Source organism: Myxocyprinus asiaticus, chromosome 41, assembly GCF_019703515.2.
Source record: "Myxocyprinus asiaticus isolate MX2 ecotype Aquarium Trade chromosome 41, UBuf_Myxa_2, whole genome shotgun sequence".
NCBI classification, from domain to species: Eukaryota; Metazoa; Chordata; class Actinopteri; order Cypriniformes; family Catostomidae; genus Myxocyprinus; species Myxocyprinus asiaticus.
The window spans coordinates 12,730,717-12,749,798 of record NC_059384.1 but is presented as its reverse complement, the minus strand read 5'-3'; the positions used below and the strand labels follow the sequence as shown (position 1 = coordinate 12,749,798).

Below are 19,082 nucleotides of genomic sequence, written 5' to 3'. Positions count from 1 at the left end.
CAATCATATAGCATTAATAATAGTATCTTAAAAGTGGCTAGATGGTATACTATTTCCAGTGGACTTTTAAAGTATGCATCAATGCATGTTTTTGATGCATTTGTATGATGTATACTTAATACTGATGTTTTACCACATCCTCAAAAGTATGTTCTTTGGCATCACCAGCAAAGTACTTTTCATACTTTGTAGAACTTACAAGTATGCAAACTGGGATTCAGCCTTACTTTGGTGTAAAATGCATTAAAAAATATGTTTAAAGAAGCTGCAGAAGTTCTCCATCCCATCCCAAACAAGCACAAAAATGAATTCTTAGATCTCGTACCTGCCTTAAGGCCTTTACACACCAACCACAAATTTTCGGGCGCAATTTCTTGCCACGATCAACATGTTGAATCGAAGCAATCGATTATTAACGAGCCATTCTCACCTGGAGCGAACATTCGTGCCGAATCGTGCAGCCTATGAATTTCATCACGTTTAATTTGTAACATGCAGGGTTTTGAGCAAATATAACACAAGTAGATGTACATGGCAATAAGATACAGTCAAACATTTGTTTTAAGCATTTGTTTTAACAGTCATTATGAGTGTGCATTATGCAGTGATTTTAAACAAATGCACTTAACACAAGTATATAGAGTATGCATGACAGTTGATTATAAATAATACTGTTACAAATGATAACGTTTTAACCGTTGATATTATTTTTTACACTCGATTCTTTCTAATTACTACTCAGACTGTGTAAACATGATAAATCTGTCAGACAACTTGTCCAGCAGGTCTCGAAAGTTCCCTATCTGTCACTCACTCGACGCTGGTGTCGATGTAGTGACAATAGGGGTCACTCTTGGGAGCCCGAGACACCTCTGGTCTTTGATAAAAGGTCAATGAAAACTGGCGAGTAGTATTTGCATGCCACTCCCCCGGACATATGGGTATAAAAGGAGCTGGTATGCAACCACTCATTCAGATTTTCTCTTCGGAGCCGAACGGTCATGCTCATTGAGCTGAATAGCAGTGTTCATTCACCTCTGCTGGGTCTGACGGCGCATTTCAGCGGCTTCTCCCTCCTCTGCACTGGTGCACTGCAGAGAACGCCCCTGGTATATTTTCTGAAAGAGCGTTTTTCCCCTCTAAAAGAGTATATTTCTCTAAAAGAGCGCACACACGGAATGTCTTTTTAAAGACGCGTCTTTCTAAAGATGCCTTTCCGATCGTGTGTTATTCCTGGTTGCGGTCGTTTTCTCTCAACTTCGGATGGTCATGATCGCTGTCTTTCGTGTCTGGGCGCGACCCACACGGAGGCAGCATTTGTGAATGGTTCATGTTCTCACTGCGAGAACATGACCATGGCAACGTTGCCCCAGCGGCTCCCCGCCTCGGTCCTCCTACCTACGGGTATGAGATCAGCGTGGCTAGCACTGGGGGCGATTTGGGGATCTCAATGGGATCGCCTCCGCCGGGTATCCCCCCGCGGACCTCCCATTCCCCAGCACGCTTGTCTGCCCCAATCGGGCTTCCGGATGAGTTCGCCGGCTCATCGCACGGCAAATCTGGCTTCTTGTTCGGGGCCCGTGAAGATGATGAGCTCTCGAGCGCAAAATCGGAGAGCGGGCTTGTCCAGTCGGACGCAGAAGCCTCAGCTGGGCTTCCCCCTTCGGGGACGGTCGCCCAGTCACAGGCCGATGCCGAAATGATGGACATGCTTTCCCGGGCGGCCGCGAGCGTCGGGCTAGAGTGGAACCCTCCGCTCTCCCCTGAACCCTTGCGGCTTGATGATTGGTTTCTGGGCTCGCAGCGCCGCTCAAAACAGCCGCGCCCCGCTCCAGTGCCATTCTTCCCGGAGGTGCATGAGGAGCTGACGAAGTCGTGGGAGGCACCTTTTACTGCCCGGCCCCGACTCCGCAGCTCCCCCGCTCTCACTACCCTCGATGGCGGGGCTATACGGCGATTCCCCCGGTGGATAAGGTGCTCGTGGTGCACTTATGCCCGCAGAGCGCCGCCACCTGGTGTGGATGCCCTAAGCTCCCGTCCAAGGCCTGTAGGCTCACATCGTCCCTGACAGCTAAGGCCTAAAGCGCTGCTGGACAAGCTGCCTCTGCCCTGCACGCCATGGCTCTCCTGCAAGTCCACCAAGTCAAGGCGCTGAAAGAACTGCACGAGGGTAGTTCCACCCCAGATTTGATGCAGGAACTGCGCTCGGCGACCGACCTCGCCTTCCGGGCGACGAAGGTCACGGCACGGTCTCTCGGGCGGACGATGGCCACACTAGTGGTCCAGGAGCGCCACCTGTGGCTCAAACTGGTCAAGATGGGCGAGGCCGACAAGACACGGTTCCTTGCTGGCCTCATTTCCCAGGTGGGCCTATTCGGCGACACCGTTGAAGACTTTGCCCAGCAGTTCTCGACGGTAAAGCAGCAGACGGAAGCAATTCGGCACATCTTGCCCCGGCCTGGCTCAAGATCCCGCACCCCGTCTGCTCGTCGCCAAGGGCGTCCCCCTGTGGTGACTGCACAGGCTCCACCGCAGCCCGCCCCTCCGGCCCGGCCCCGGCGTGGAGCCCACCGCAGGAAGCCGACGCCACCCGTCTCACAGCTGGCGCCGAAGAACCCACAGAGGTCCTCGAAGCGCCCCTGAGACAGGCAACCCAGGGATGAGGGAACCCACTCACGTGGAGCTGGTAGAAAGACCACTCTATCCCCCGGTGGAGGGCCGGGTGGAAAATCTTTTGTTGCCTTTTTGTTTGATTTCGCCGCACGCCCAAGTGGCTGCGGTACCCAACAGTTCAGCAAAAGAGCGGCTTCCTTCCTCCCTGGGTCACATACCCGGTGTGTACAGTCGTCACCACGACTACCGTCCACGGGCTTTTTCTTGCAGGATTGGTGCTCCAGCGGTGCCCTTTCCGCCCCTGAGCGCCCAGCTGTGGCACACAGCCGCCCCCGATGTGGCAGCCTCCACGGGTTACGAGGACAGGCCTCTTCCTCCCCCATCTCAGGCTGTTCCGGGGGTGGTCACAAGGAGCCAGGTAAGTGCTTCGATGTCCCTAAACTCAGCACGGCCACGACGTGCTGTGGCACCTCGCGCTGCGCCCCGCCGCGAGGCCCCACCTGCCGGTACGTCCGACGATGTTGTCCCCTTGGTCCCCCTCGCGCAGAATTTGGATCGCAGTGGCTGGTCTGGACCGTCCGACTTGGCTACGCGATTCAGTTCGCCAGGCACCCGCCCAGGTTCAGCGGTATTCACTTCACCTTGGTCAAGGGCGAAAACACTGTCACCCTGCACGCGGAGATCGCTACCCTCCTACGGAAGGGCGCGATAGAACCTGTCCCTCCAGCCGAGATGAAGAAAGGGTTTTACAGCCCCTACTTCATCGTACCGAAAAAAGGCGGTGGGTTGCGGCCAATTTTGGACCTGCGAGTACTGAACCGGGCTTTACACAGACTCCTGTTCAAGATGCTGACGCAAAGACGCATTCTAGCGAGCGTCCGGCATCAAGATTGGTTCGCGGCGGTAGACCTGAAGGATGCGTACTTTCACATCTCGATCCTTCCTCAACACAGACACTTCCTGCAGTTCGCGTTCGAGGGTCAGGCGTATCAGTACTCGGACTGTCCCTGTCTCCTCGCATCTACGACGATCGCAGAGGCTGCCCTTGCCCCGTTAAGGGAGGTGGGCATTCACATTCTCAACTATCTCGACGACTGGATAATCTTAGCTTACTCTCGAGACGTGTTATGCGCACACAGGGACCTGGTGCTCTCACAGCTCAGCTGACTAGGGCATCGGGTCAACTGGGAAAAGAGCAAGCTCCTCTCGGTTCAGAGCATCTCTTTTCTCGGTTTGGAGTTGGACTCAGTCTCCTTGACGGCGCGCCTTACGAACGAGCGCGCCCAGTCAGTGCTGGCCTGTTTGAAGGCATTCAAACAGAAAACAGCAGTTCCACTGAAACTTTTTCAGAGGCTCCTGGGGCATATGGCATCCTCGGCGGTGGCCACCCCACTCGGGTTGATGCATATGAGGCCAATTCAGCACTGGCTCCAGACTCGAGTCCCAAGACGGGCATGGCGCCACGGGACACACCGCGTGGCCATTACGTCGGTCTGTCACCGTCTTTTCAGCCCTTGGTCCGACCTCTCGTTTCTACGAGCAGGTGTTCCCCTAGAACTGGTCTCCAGGCACGTCGTGGTGACAACAGATGCCTCCAAAATGGGCTGGGGCGCTGTTTGCAACGGGCACGCATCCGTCGGCCTCTGGACGGGTCCGCAACTGCATTGGCACATCAACTGCCTCGAGTTACTGGCAATTCTGCTCGCCCTGCGGAGGTTCTGGCCGTTGATCCAGGGCAAGCACGTGCTAGTTCGGACGGACAGCACAGCAGCGGTAGCATATGTCAACAGCCAAGGCGGTCTGCGCTCTCGCTGTATGTCACAACTCACCCGCCGTCTCCTCCTCCGGAGTCGGCGGCACCTCAAGTCGCTGCGAGCCACTCACATCCCGGGCAACCTCAACACTACAGCGGACGCGCTGTCACGGCAGGTTTCCCTCAGAGCAGAGGTGAACCTATTCGCCTCCCAAGAATCCTCCCACTGCCCGCTCTGTTACGCCCTCACCGAGGCTCCCCTCGGCACAGACGCGCTGGCACACAGCTGGCCCCCTGGCATTCGCAAGTATGCGTTTCCTCCAGTGAGCCTGCTTGCACAGACCCTGTGCAAGGTCAGAGAGGACGAGGAGCAGGTTGTCCTGGTAGCACCCTACTGGCCCACCCAGACATGGTTCTCGGACCTCACGCTCCTCGCGACAGCTCCCCCCTGGCGAATTCCCCTGAGGAAGGACCTTCTTTCTCAGGGATGGGGCACCCTCTGGCACCCGCGCCCAGACCTCTGGAATCTCCATGTCTGGTACCTGGACGGGACGTGGAAGACCTAAGTGGCCTACCACCCACGGTGGTAGACACGATCACTCAGGCTAGGGCCCCCTCTACGAGGCGCCTGTATGCCTTTAAGTGGGGTCTATTCGCTAAGTGGTGTTCTTCTCGACACGAAGACCCCCAGAGATACGCAGTCGGATCAGTGCTTTCCTTCCTGCAGGAGAGGCTGGAAGGGAGGCTGTCCCCTTCCACCTTGAAGGTGTACGTTGCTGCCATAGCAGCACACCACGACGCAGTTGACGGTAAGTCCTTAGGGAAGCACGACCTGATCATCAGGTTCCTAAGAGGCGCCAGGAGGCTGTATCCCTCCAGACCGCGCCTCGTTCCCTCATGGGATCTCTCCGTAGTTCTTCAGGGTCTACAGAGAGCCCCCTTTGAGCCTTTGCAGTCAGCCGAGCTTAAGGCACTCTCCTTGAAGACTGCCCTCCTGACAGCGCTCACTTCCATCAAGAGGATAGGTGACCTGCAAGGGTTCTCTGTCAGCGAAACGTGCCTGGAGTTCGGTCCGGGCTATTTTCACATGATCCTGAGACCCCGACCAGGCTATGTGCCCAAGGTTCCCACCACCCCTTTTAGGGACCAGGTGGTGAACCTGCAAGCGCTGCCCCAGGAGGAGGCAGACCCAGCCCTGTCGTTGCTGTGTCCGGTGTGCGCTTTACGCATCTATTTAGATCGTATGCAGAGCTTTAGAGTCTCTGAGCAGCTCTTTGTCTGCTTTGGTGCACAGCGGAAAGGAAGCGCTGTCTCCAAACAGAGGATCGCCACTGGCTCGTTGACGCCATAACCATGGCATATCTCGCCCAAAACATGCCGCCCCCAGTAGGGCTACGAGCCCATTCTACCCGTGGTGTAGCGGCTTCTTGGGCCCTGGCCAGAGGTGCCTCTCTAACAGACATTTGCAGAGCAGCGGGCTGGGCAACACCCAACACCTTTGCACGGTTCTACAACCTCCGGGTGGAACCAGTTTCGTCCCAGGTAGTGGCACGCAACACAAGCGGATAAGCCCGGGATAGCCGGCCGGGTGTATCACTTGCACATGGCGCCTTCCACCTCCCTTTGAGCTGAAGACATGCGCCATTAATTCCCAGTAGTGTTCAAAAAATTTTGTTCCCTGGTTGACTTCCTCCAAGCCCTGTGGTAGTCGAGTTTTCGGAGAGACTCACTGCCGGCCCAGTACACTCGCTAAGAGCCCTGTTCTGGGGTAGGTGCTCCGCATGTGGTGGTTCCCTGTAAGGCTAACCCCATGCGATCTATATCTTCCGCTAATCCGTTTCCCTGCTGGCAAACTGCGTCTTCCTTGGGCAGAGCCCCTCTGCCCCAGTCTCCATGTTTGTAGTAACTCCTCCCCCATTGGGCAGGATCTACCTTGAAGGCTCTCCACATGGTTGGAAAGACCATGTGACGTGTTCTTCCACTTAAATATCCCCCCCTCTCTTTGGGCGAGGTGTGGTCTCCGCGGTGTCTTCCCCTTGGGAGGGACACCCCCCGACTAGACCTGGCGGCCCAGTCGGATAATCCTCCTTCTTTTTTAGGGAGTGGAAAAAGAGAAGGGGAAAAGAGGCCACACGACTGGGTTAAGCCTGTCTCTATCTTTGGGTAGTCGACTTGTCCCCAAAAAGGGCCGTTCGACACTCATAACTGTGTCAGGGGAGGTTACGTGTCGACCTGGTGTGCTGGCTATGAGGCACACAGCAAGTCTGCCCACCACACACTGCCAGTTCACGTAACACCGTTCAGCCTTTTGACGTTTTGTATAGGGACCCCTAGTGTCACTACATCGACACCAACGTCGAGTGAGTGACAGATAGGGAACGTCATGGTTACTGGTGTAACCTCCTTTCCCTGATGGAGGGAACGAGACATTGGTCCCTCCTGCCACAACGCTGAACTACCCGCTGAAATGGCCGGACCTTATATCGGCTCCTCAGCGTAAAACCTGAATGAGTGGTTGCATACCAGCTCCTTTTATACCTGTATGTCCGGGGGAGTGGCATGCAAATATCACTTGCCAATTTTCATTGGCCTTTTATCAAAGACCAGAGGTGTCTCGGGCTCCCAAGAGTGACCCCTAGTGTCACTACATCGACACCAACATCTCGTTCCCTCCATCAGGGAACGGAGGTTACACCAGTAACCATGAAATTTTCTTTCTCGTTGAGCAAATCAACAACATACTTGTCATCGCTGATGCAGCTTGTGGAGAGATGCATTTTATTTTTTCAATCTGCTTGCTAGAGAATAATTTGCTTTTTTTGTTATATATTCTTGTTTGTTTTGCATACTTGTGAAGTGGTTAATTCTTCTCATCCGGTGATGAGCGGAGGGCAGACCAGCTCAAAGGTGCATTGAGCCACCTACCGTACCAAGGTAAAATTGCTTGTCGAATAGTGCCACCTTTGTAAAGGTGTATGTGCTAACGGCAAACGTTCGCCTTGCTTTCTATGGGAAAGGACCATTTGTCGGTGATTCGTCTCTCCTATTTGCGCTGCCTTTTGGTGTGCAAAGGCCTTTAGAGTCACTGTGGTCTGTTTAACACAAGATCAGAAATGACAAGGACATACATGTGGTGCTGCACTTGTACTTGATGACTGAAAACATGTATTCCACCCTAACTATGTCACACATCCATCAAACTGACAGTGAATGACAGCCATCATCATCTCTAAGCCTTCCCATGGTTGAGAGAGAGGTAAGCTCAGTTTTTCTTGGAAGACTGATCAAACATCAAGTTCCAAAAATGTGCACATAAACATAATTTGTGATGTGCAGATATGATGTTTGTTCATGCTGAAACTCTGAGTCACCAATTATTCACTAATTCAAATGAGATCATTCTGTGTCTCAATTTCAGCCATTTTGAGATCTATTTCAGTCTAGCACGCTCCATATGCATGCTCAAAAACATCCTAAATCCAATGATTTCTACAGTTCTGTCTTCACTGTCTATCGTTATGGCTCTGAAAACCAATATGATGCAGGCATGCATAAATGAAACTAACAAAGCTACTACCGGCTGTACAGAATGGATGCAGCTATGAAGGGTATAAGACAAATGGACAAATAATTAGAAATTGGGAGAGTGAAAGGTGAAAGGGAAACAAAGAGTACGAGATTTTGATTTGGCTGAAAGCTTCATTAACATCACAACCAACTGTTTTCATCAAACAGGTGACAACATACAGACTCACCATAGTGACACACACTTGTTGAACAGCATATGTTAGTCTTGGACATTCTGTTGTCCAATGGCACATCTCATAGCAATCACATTTTTTGAACAGCTGTTCAACAAAATGTTCAGCATAACTCCAGGACTTGCAGGTTTTGCTAACAGCACAGCACTCTTCCAAAACCTAGAGAATTGCTATGCTGCCTACTGTCCTGCACAGGCAGCTTCCTAACATGGAACCTTACAAGTGACTTCTTTGGAATACCGGCAGCAACTCAAAAATAGTGCTTCTTGCTTTAAGCACATAAGAAACTAAACTCAGACAGACTTTGTTGTAACTGTATCAGCTTTGGCTTTTTTGAAGTAAACATTTTTTGTCAGACTTTTATTTTGTCATGTATTTTGGAAATATATTGTGTTTCCTGTCCTTGGGTTTCCTATTCCTCTTGTTCCTGTTTCCTGTCTTGATCTTTTGTCATAAGCATAGTTAACGTGTGTATGTGTTTCCTTTGTCTGTGTTAAGTGGTGAATGTTAATATGTTCTTTCCAGCCATGTTGAGCAAAATTATTAAAATAGGGTATTAAAATTAGCATCCGCCACCCATCATTTTTGCTCATCTACCCGCCACTGTGTCAGGCGACCTGTAAGACGTCTCGGAGTGACAAATGAAAAGAAATGCTGATAAACACAAAGACATACACTGTAAAAAACACACTTTTATTATTTTGAAGAACAGACAAAAGAAAAGCCATTGATCTGCGTGACTGATTCGCTGTTTGTTCAGAGGTTCAACGGTGCGCTGCCCCTCAAGCGTGCAGCGCAAGCGTGTCATTGGAATACGTGCATTAAAGAGTTCTCACTCTTCTTTTTCAGTCATCTGAAAACAGTTTGCAAAAATAGTGTCATCTATAAGAATGCTGTAAATGACCTTAGACCATCTCAGGAGGTGCTCTGGGTTTAGTTCAATTTACTTGCAAGGAGCATTTCACACTTAACTTGCATTGTGAAGGCAACTCTGCAGGTTCACTTTATATATATAACAAATCTGGAGAAAGGTCACAATTTGAATCGCATCAGCAAAACCATCAACATCCAGCTCATTAACAGGATGGTCCACCACTCACCGGCCAAGACAGCAAAAATAACAATAGCTGTCATTACTGCTCATAAACAATATGAGACTCATTAATGAGTGTCTGTTTCACTTGTTACATAATTAATTTAGTGATCCAATGTCTGAATGTAATGCAGAAGGGACTGCTGAGAATGTGAATTTCAAAATGAGGGCGATGACTAACTTCTGCTGATGCCATGACTCTGAATCATCGACTGGGCAGGTGCAGTGAACAGGTAATTGTTAGTTAATTAGTTGTTAATCATGATGTAAGGGCAACAGGATGAAGTGATTTAAAAAGGGAAAGAAAAAGACTGTGAAAACCCACTGTACATCTAAGGGATGCACCAATATATAGAGATTTTGGCTGATACCAATACTTAATAATTACTTTTATACAACAGTTAGTTCCGGTCCTCGAATCTGATTGGAATCTGATTAAAGCATCGTGAATGTACTTGTGCTGTAATTTCTGATTCGAATTTGTCATTACAATACTTCATGGGAAGAGTAATTTTTCCCTCACAAAATAATTTAAGTACAGTTTTTGCTTCAAAACAAAGTTTTTAATGCTGTGATTCACCTTAGAGCTAGTTGACTTTGTTTCATGGCTTAGAATATTTTTAAATATCTATGGAGAAAATGAATGGGAAAAACACTTTCAAATCAAAGACTGCTAAAATAGTGGGTAGTCAAATTATAGTTAATCACTAGCTAATTTTCATCACAAGTTGTGCACAGTGTTATACCGGCAAACGGGGTTGAACCGAAAGAAAAGGCGAGAAAAAGCAAATACAAATACACATGCTGGCTCACACACATGTAGCAGTTGGAACACACACTGCCATGAGAGAACAGAGGTGCACCCTGCTTGCATGCAGGCAGTGTGAGATTAATTCATCACTTTAGTGCAGGGGTGTCAAACTCGGTTCCTGGAGGGCCACAGTCCAGCAGAGTTTAGCTCCAACCCTAATTAAACACACCTGAAGCAGCTAATCAAGGTCTTGAAGATTACAAGGAGGCATTTTGGAGCAGGGCTGGAACTAAACTCTGCAAGGCTGCGGCCCTCCAGGAACTGAGTTTGACACCCCTGCTTTAGTGCATTTATTAATGAACCTGAGAGATTATTTACAGATCATACATTTTGTACAATTCAGAACCCCTATCTCGCTCTCTCTCACCACACAGGCACACACACCCAGGAGTATTAAACCAGCAGCACTCTGTTATGGTGCATTATTCATAGCACATGCCCTACTCCTGTGACAGGTAGCATTGCAAGAATGCAAAGAGAGAGCAGGCAAAAATGCCAAAAAAGGGGTAAAAGGGATGTAAATAAAAAAGTGTAGCCCGCGCACTTAAAACATGACACATGTTAAACACCTACCCAGCTTCCCATCGTTATATGTTAGATAAAATGGTCTGCTGGTAAAAAGCTCTAGAGTTACAGATATACCGAACCTCCCTCCTAGATGCAGTCTAAGTAACATTATTTAATGGCACTCTACCCTCAGTATTCTATCAATCGTCATCCTTTACCTCATTTCTGGCAGGCATGCTGTGCATTATGCAGACCTGGTGACCATTGAAAGGGTTGTCGTGACAACCATTCAAGGGCACAAAGTGCTCAGGGGTTATGGAAACTCATAGCGTTTTGCTGAATCTTTTAAGGCTGTTATGTTGATTCTAATGATTGAAATGTTACGCACAAACACAAAAATGTGTAACATTCCTGCACAGACACACAAACACACACAGATTGCACATGGAGAGGATAAGAATACCCATTAATCAGCTGTGAACTCCTACACATACAGGCTTTTTGCCGTTCTGTCATGACACCACCTGCAATGAGGCTCTAAAAGTGTGTGTGTGTGTGTGTGTGTGAGTTCGTGCATGTCCATCACGGATTCCTCTGATACTGCCTAATCTCAAACCCATGGGGGACTTATTGGAGATGAGAAATTCATCAGTTGGATAAACTCTGTCTCAAAATGAGCCGTCCAGCTGTGATGAGCTGGGCCTCCAAGCCTCTGCTAAAAAGGGGGATCTGGATGAGGGCTGGTTTTGATTTCAAACTACAGTAGATAGACAACAGACAGCTAATAGACACTATTGACTGGTTTCTTAATTGTGTCAGCGAAGAGAAAATGGTTCTAGTGTGAACACTCAATAGTTCTAGTATTCATCAACAGTTCTTTGTTGCACCTTAGATTCGGTAAAGAGCATTTTTCTTACTGAGAACTGTTTGCTGTAACCACCATAGAAACTTCAGTTGGTTATATGTTTTTTTTAGAGATTAAGATATTAAAGATTCTAAATGTTGCATTATATGTTTTGCATATTGGGTCTAGGTATCATAATTTAATCTGTTAAAAAAGTAAAAGTAAAGGCCACCTGGGTTCTTATAAAACACCAGTACATAGATTGTTTTCTTAAAATCCATGGAGCTTATAAGCTGTAAAGCCTTTTTTTTTTTTCATTTTAAGAGTGTAGGTCTTGGGGCCTGGGTAGCTCAGCAAGTAAAGACGCTGACGACCACACCTGGAGTCGCAAGTTCGAATCCAGGGCATGCTGAGTGACTCCAGTCAGGCTTCCTAAGCAACCAATTGGCCCGGTTGCTAGGGTGGGTAGGGTAACGTTGGGTTAACCTCCTCATGGTCAGTATAATGTGGTTCTCGCTCTCGGTGGGGTGCATGGTGAATTGTGTGTGGATGCCGTGGAGAAGAGTGTGAGCCTCCACACGCGCTACGTCTCCGCAGTAATGCACTCAACAAGCCACATGATAAGATGTGCGGATTGACAGTCTCAGACGTGGAGGCAACTGAGATTCGTCCTCCACCACCCGGATTGAGGCGAGTCACTATGCCACCATGAGGACTTAGAGTGCACTGGGAATAGGGCATTCCAAATAAAAAAAAAATGTAAAAAAAGAGTGTTGGTCTTAAAGCATGGGAAGGATATTCTCCTCTCATTGCAAGATATCAAGTGATATCAAGTTGTTATGGCATCTCACTGTAGACCAAGGTTCTTCAACAGCCCGCAGGCCAAATCCAGCCGGTCAATCATTTTTGTCTAGCCCTCCAATTGATTTTTTAAATCACTGCACTGCCTGTTACATTAGAGTCCTAAGGAGGCCATTTGTGGCAGAATAATCACAAATTTTATATTGACCTGATCTTCCTAGTTGACAATGATTTTTTATTTATTTATTTATTTGCAAAATAACTGCATAGGATTGTCCATTTAGTGGATTTTCTGGAAATATTGTGAACCTCTGTAAAATGGAAACTTAAATTTTACATTTGTAAGTCTATAAAGCCAGGCCCTACCACAGACATAGACAATCAGTTAATATCAGGGAATGTTTCTACTCATGTCTTTTAGGATGTTATAGAGTAGTCAAAAACATATGTTAAAATCATGGAAAGGTCTTGAAAATTCATGGGTCAAAATCTGTGTGTTGGGCCTCATGTAGTCAGATAGAAGACAAAGGCAGGCCTAACACAGTCGTAAAACCTAACTCAGGCCCCCACATAAGTCATAAATTATACTGATAAAAATCGCGCCAAAATCAAACAAAGGGCGTCCAAAACAGACTACAAATCCCATGAAGCCTTGTTCACTAAAGGATCGAACTCTCAACTCCTATTGGATGAGGCACACGACAGAACGCACCTCAACCATGACATCATCAGGAGTAGAAATACCTCTGAAATGCTTCCGGGATTTGCTTCCAGCAACTTTGCTCGCTGTGTGTAGATGCAGCTCATCGCTGCTCTCAGGTGCAGTCTCGTGGCACAAGGAAGTAACGTCCGACTCGAAACTGTGGCCATACAATCTCCATCTCGCTGGACGAGTTGAGATTACTCTGTGTTCAACCGAACACTCTAACGGATCCGAAGGAGACCGCCAAGCATTCCGCATCTTCATCCGTTTGCCTGCAGAAGTGAAGAGATTAAAGATTTCTCTTCCATATTCAATCAAGTCGATGTTTCTGATTTCTCCGCCAGCCCGCCGAGAATCAGCAGCCGTACCGCCCGCCGACAGAGCGTGGAAACGGCCTCCCGTCATCACCCAAGCCTCAAGGAACCGAGTCTGAGTTAAAGGACAGATGAACACACATTCCACCTGCATCTCATGCGATTCAAGTAAGAGGTTTACGTCTGGGCAGAGATAGAATATTATAATGTGTTATTCTTGTGTACCAAGTTTTTTGCTTGTACAGTTTACGGACCGCCATGTCCGCTCATTATTAATACTCAGGGTATTAATTATCACAAATTTGATTTGCTGTATTGTGGTCCAACCAAATTGGGCTGTTGTGCATTTCCGCCATCGCAGGTGAGACCGGCAAACTGAGTTTATCCATTAAAGAATCAAAGAACGCAGGACTGTTTACGAGCTGTCCACCGCATCTCTGAGTGATAAACTAACAGCTGCTTTCTCTCCCACGATCACGAAATCAGCTTTGGGGCCGTCACTTAATTCTCTCTCTCTCTCTCGTACTAACCACACACACACATGACCCATCACAAACATTCTGGCACACATTTTTGGCTAGTAGATAGCTTCGTGATAAAGCTCAGCTTTGTCCCTAAGCTACCATTGACTGGTTTCTCTCCGCCCACATTCGCGGTCATATTCCCTGGCCGGAAGTCTCGCGTGACATACTCTCCACGAGAGTCACGTCCGCCATTTTGTGCGCGTCCCTCCTTACACACACACACACACTCTCACACACACACCCTCATGTGTTATAGGATTATTTTGATTTCCATATCTAATCATATCACTGTTTAGTTTGTAGTTGTAAGTCGGAAGTATATTGACTGCATTGTATTAATTATTAATTGATATTATTGCATAAAGAAACTTTGTTATATTACAAAGAGAAGTGTTTTGGTTTGTTTTGCATACACCTGTGTCATGCTGACGGGATGACAGTGCTCGGATTCAAGCCTTCATTCATTGTTTTTTTTCCCGAAAATCGATATTCTTCGGATGTCGATTTTCCAAAGAAAACAATCTAATATTGAGACTGTTATACTATCTGGTTATTAGTCCCTGATTCCAGGGTGGTGCCCCATCAATGTTAATCCTTATTAATATTCTGTTGATTTTTGATAATTGATAATTATCTTTGATGATTGTTGAATTTGAATGATCAATAAGCTAGTGTTAATTTTAATTAATGTTTCATCGATGTTAACAATTAACGATTATCTTTGATAATTGTTGATTTAAAGGATTAAAAAAGCTAACATTGATTCTCATCAATGTTCTATTGATTTGAATAATTAATCATTATCTTTGATAATGATTAATTATTGCTAATAACCAAACCCACTCCTAAACATGGCGCACTACATTTACTGGAGCCCCATATGAGGTTTTAATGAGTTAGATTCAATTAATTAATTTAAATATTAATTAACAACTAAAGAAATAATTACCAATTATTTCTGATAGTAACACTGATCTAAACAACCAGTAAAGCCCTACATGTGGAAACTTTGTAAGGCTAAGCACTATGAACTTCATATTGTTGCATCTACTGAGCATGCCCACTGGAGAAGCATTGTGGTTGAAGGCAATACCCTTCATTGCGCTTGAATTGTTTTAAGTGTGTTTGGTGAAAGCAAGCCAACTTATGAGGGCATGTAAATAATTTGTAAATAATCTATTTTGAATTAATAGATGCTTTAGCTCTATGTGTGCTTTTAATTATGTTTTGCTGTGTTTAAAGTCACCATCAGGGTGATTAGTGTTCGATTCGATGAAGATTCTTTAGTTACTGAATTAAATTGAATTAACTTCTAAAAGTTTGAAGTATTTGTTTCCAAAACCACCTTTTAAGTTTGACCAACTGTTTGGTATCTTGGTGGGGCTGACATGTGATCTTATGTAGAAACTTAGATCTGCTTAATAAATATATATTTTTATATTATTTTCAAGAATACTGAAAATTATGGGCAGCTGTACTTAAAAGTTTATTGAACTTAATCATTTATATTTTTTTAGTTTGCTGAACTTATTGTGTTGGGTTCATGGAACTTTCAATCAAACTTGAATTAATAAGTTGGTAAAACAAATTTCCTTGAAGTTGAGTAAGCTCAAAATGCAGACTTTACAGAAACTTTTTTTTTTTTTTTACAGAGTACCCTGCTACTCACCAGTGAATTTAACTACACTCAGCAGTGAAACTAACAACACACAGTGTTCAGTTTGAGAGCAGGTCTTCCTAAGTCTCCTAACAGATGCTCCCTTCCCTACAGATATGGCACAACTGTTCAAAAAGACTGTGAGCGTCACTGTTGTCCTCCCATCTGTAAAACTACAGCCCCTGGCCTGTCTGATTCATGAGTTTTTGGAGTGTTTGTTGTTGTGGTTTCATTCCTTTTAAAAGTACTGACAATCTCTAAATCATTGTCGACAGTCTGTGAATTTGGAGGAAACACTGCAGTGTTGTTAGTCTCGTACTGTGTACCTTTTGTATTGGTACCTTTCTGAAGTGTTTTTGCTGAATATTTCTCTCTATACTGCAGTTCTTCAGTTCTATAAAGTGATTCAGAGATGACTCACACCCTTTACACCCACTGACAGCACACAAACATACTTTTACACTTTTTCACAGGAGGGAAGAGTCGCCCCAAGCCAAGCCACGCACCCACACACCCACCCCTCAAAGCTGTAGACCAGGACACAGTGCTAAAGCTCTGCATGTGTGTGTATTATTATTCAAAGGTCTCTTAACCTTACTCTCTTTCTTTCTTTCTCTTTCTTTACCATCTCAATATTTCTGTCACATACACGCATTCAATCCTCACAAGCTCTGCCACATGTCATATGAAATACAATATTCATGTGTTCCTTTGGACACACCCTGGAGACAGTCCTGGAATCCCCAAAATGCCTTGGCTTGGAAAAAAGAGAGCCTGGTATGTGTGTGTTTATGTGCATATGCTCTGGCGACCTCCATAAGCTAGAGCTACGCATGCTCCTCTCCAATAAACCATCATTAGCCCCATAATCACCAGAAAACCATTGGAGAAAGAAGCAAACCTAATCATTCTTTGCTCAACTGCACTAACAGGCAGCGTCTAATTTCAGGCAAATGCCTCACAAGGCAGATAATGCACCTTCCTGCATGACAATCAATTATGACAGTGCGGAGTGGAGAGAAAGTGCTGATGTAACACGGCCTTTCATCTTTCTGTCAAGATATTTCAGCTGAAGCTGTGACTCTTCTGCTGCTTGTTCGGAAAAAAAATAAAAATAAAATATGTTTAAGCAGAAAAAGCCAAAAAAGGGATTGAATGGGTTGAAATTCTTTAAGCTTTTAAATTATAGTTGTTTTTTTTTGTTGTTTTTTTTATCTTTGTGCATGCAGAAGCCCATAGGTTAGAAACTTCCAAATGAGATCCCTATAATATCTACATTTTTTCTCATAGACAGCTATGACAATAAATGGAGAGCAGATAGATACTTTTGCATAAGTTTCCAGCTTCTCAGCTAAACTAGTAGTCTCACATGTGTCTCTTCTCTCAGAGAAGATCTCAATGATATCACAAACAGTGCTTAGATCTGTCAAGATACCAAAGTTTGTAAAGTCAAACATTTCATTTGGAGGTGGGTTTTTTTGACTTGACATAGTAAGCAACACCCCACAACACCTTAGCATCCACATAGCAATATGCTGGCAACTTGGTGGCAAGTTTTGCATATGCAAGCACCACATACTTTTTTAAGAAAATGTAAAAATCTAGTCTGTGCTACGCTATCCACATTCATGTTATAGCTCTATACCCTTATTGTATGTCAAAAATTGTTTAGTTTGTTTCTCTTTTTATTTCTCCACAGGAATTTTAGGAGAAACATCTGATACTAGGGCTCGGTATCAATACAGATTTCCCAATTTGATTCAAGTCTGATTCTCAAGCTTAAATTATACAGGGAACATTTTTTTATCTTAGAACATTAACCAGCACAACTAAAGAAGCCTGATCCCATGAAAATTACTTGACTATGTACTTGACATACCATTCCAGATGAGTAGGACTTTCTTTCTTCTAACTGAACACAAACGAAGATTTTTAGAAGAATATATTAGCTCTGTAGGTTCATACAATACAAGTGAATAGTGGCCACAACTTTGAAGGTCCAAAAAGCATTTAAAGACAGCATAAAAGTAATCCATAATACTCCCGGGTTAAATCCATTTCTTCAGAAGCGGTATGATATGAATGTGGGTGTGAAACAGAACAATATTTATGTCCTTTTTTTTTTTTTTTTTTTTTTTTTACAATAAATCTCATTTTCACTTTCACTTTCACATTTTTCTTCTTTTTATTTATTTATTTATAAATAAGTGAATTTCTCCCAATTAGGAATGCCCAATTCCCACTGCTTAGTAGGTCCTCATGGTGGCGCGGTTACTCACCTCAATCTGGGTGGCAGAGGACAAGTCTCGGTTGCCTCTGCTTCTGAGATAGTCAATACACGCATCTTATCACGTGGCTCATCATGCACGACAACGTGGAGAATAGCATAATCCATGCACAACTTACCACACGCCTCATTGAGAGCGAGAACCACTAATCGCGACCATGAGGAGGTTATCACATGTGACTCTACCCTCCCTAGCAACCGGGCCAATTTTATTGCTTAGGAAACCTGGCTGGAGTCACTCAGCACACCCTTGATTCGAACTTGCAACTCCAGGGGTGGTAGTCAGCGTCAATACTTGCTGAGCTACCCAGGCCCTTCTTCTTTTGTTTTTTGGCAATTCACATTCTTCATGAATATCGCCAACTACTGGGCAAGGAGGAGAATTTATATTAAAAAGGACTTCAATATTGACCTGTTTCTCACCCACACCTATCATTTCAGTAGTTTGCAGTTAATGTAATCCTGTATTAAGGATAATTTAAACATATGTTGCTCGCTGTCCGGGGTGAAGGGCTCGAGGCTCGAGACTTGACCCGAGCTCGAGTATCCCCCGGACTGGATTAGTATTGATGGAACTGATAGGAGGAGATGGGGAGGTGGTGGGATGCTGGAAATCCTCAATGCTACATAGAGGTAAGCAGCTGTTTATATACTCTTACTCTGGCTGTGTGATTGGATGGATTCAACGAAATTGCTCCTCCCAAACCTTGTTAATAAAACTACATTTCAGTAGTTCACAATTAATGTAATCCTGTATTAAGGATAGTGTAAACATGTGTGGCTCACTGTCCGGGATGAAACTGGGAGATGTAGGATAGGAGAGGGCATGCAAGTTGAAACAGTGAAGGGACAGTGGCGGTAGAGCTGTTGTGCGTAGGAGGGATCGTTACGCACTAATGCGGGAGCACCCCTGTGAAAGGGCAGGGTTGCCCTCAATGGATGCGTGAATCCTGACCGCCCAGGCCGACCTTAAGTCTCCCTCCTGGCTTGGTTCAACGGATGAGCTCATGCGGCGAATGGTGCGAGCCCTGTGGGAGACTCTTTTGATGGTTCCTGAATGGAGGTTTTTTTGATTGATTGAGGTGTAAGGCAAAGGAGGATGTGGAGAGAAGGGAAAAATCTGGGAATGGTAGGTTGTAGATATGGTGAAAATGTTTTAAAGCATTTCCACGCAGTCCAGTAGGTTTGAAGAATTTGAGGGCAAACAGCATGAAGGATGGAGTCTAAGGAAACTTGGTGGAGGAGTCTGTGAGAGTGGTTTATAGAAATTTCGAATCTGAACAGGGAGGGAATGGGGTTGGTGTTGGGTTCGCTTCAGGGGCCAAAACTCTGAATCTCTGCAAGGTTTTGAGAGTGGAGGTGGTTGGAGACAGGTGGAGGTTCTGAGACTAAAGCATTTGAGGGAATGGTGAGA

General features: G+C 45.8%; 1 protein-coding gene across 18 annotated transcripts in view; it reads right to left on the bottom strand.

Annotated features, from left to right (window-relative positions):
- Window positions 1–19,082, bottom strand: part of LOC127431471 (connector enhancer of kinase suppressor of ras 2-like) — a 128,614-nt gene that overhangs the window by 88,121 nt on the left and 21,411 nt on the right. The window lies entirely within an intron of this gene.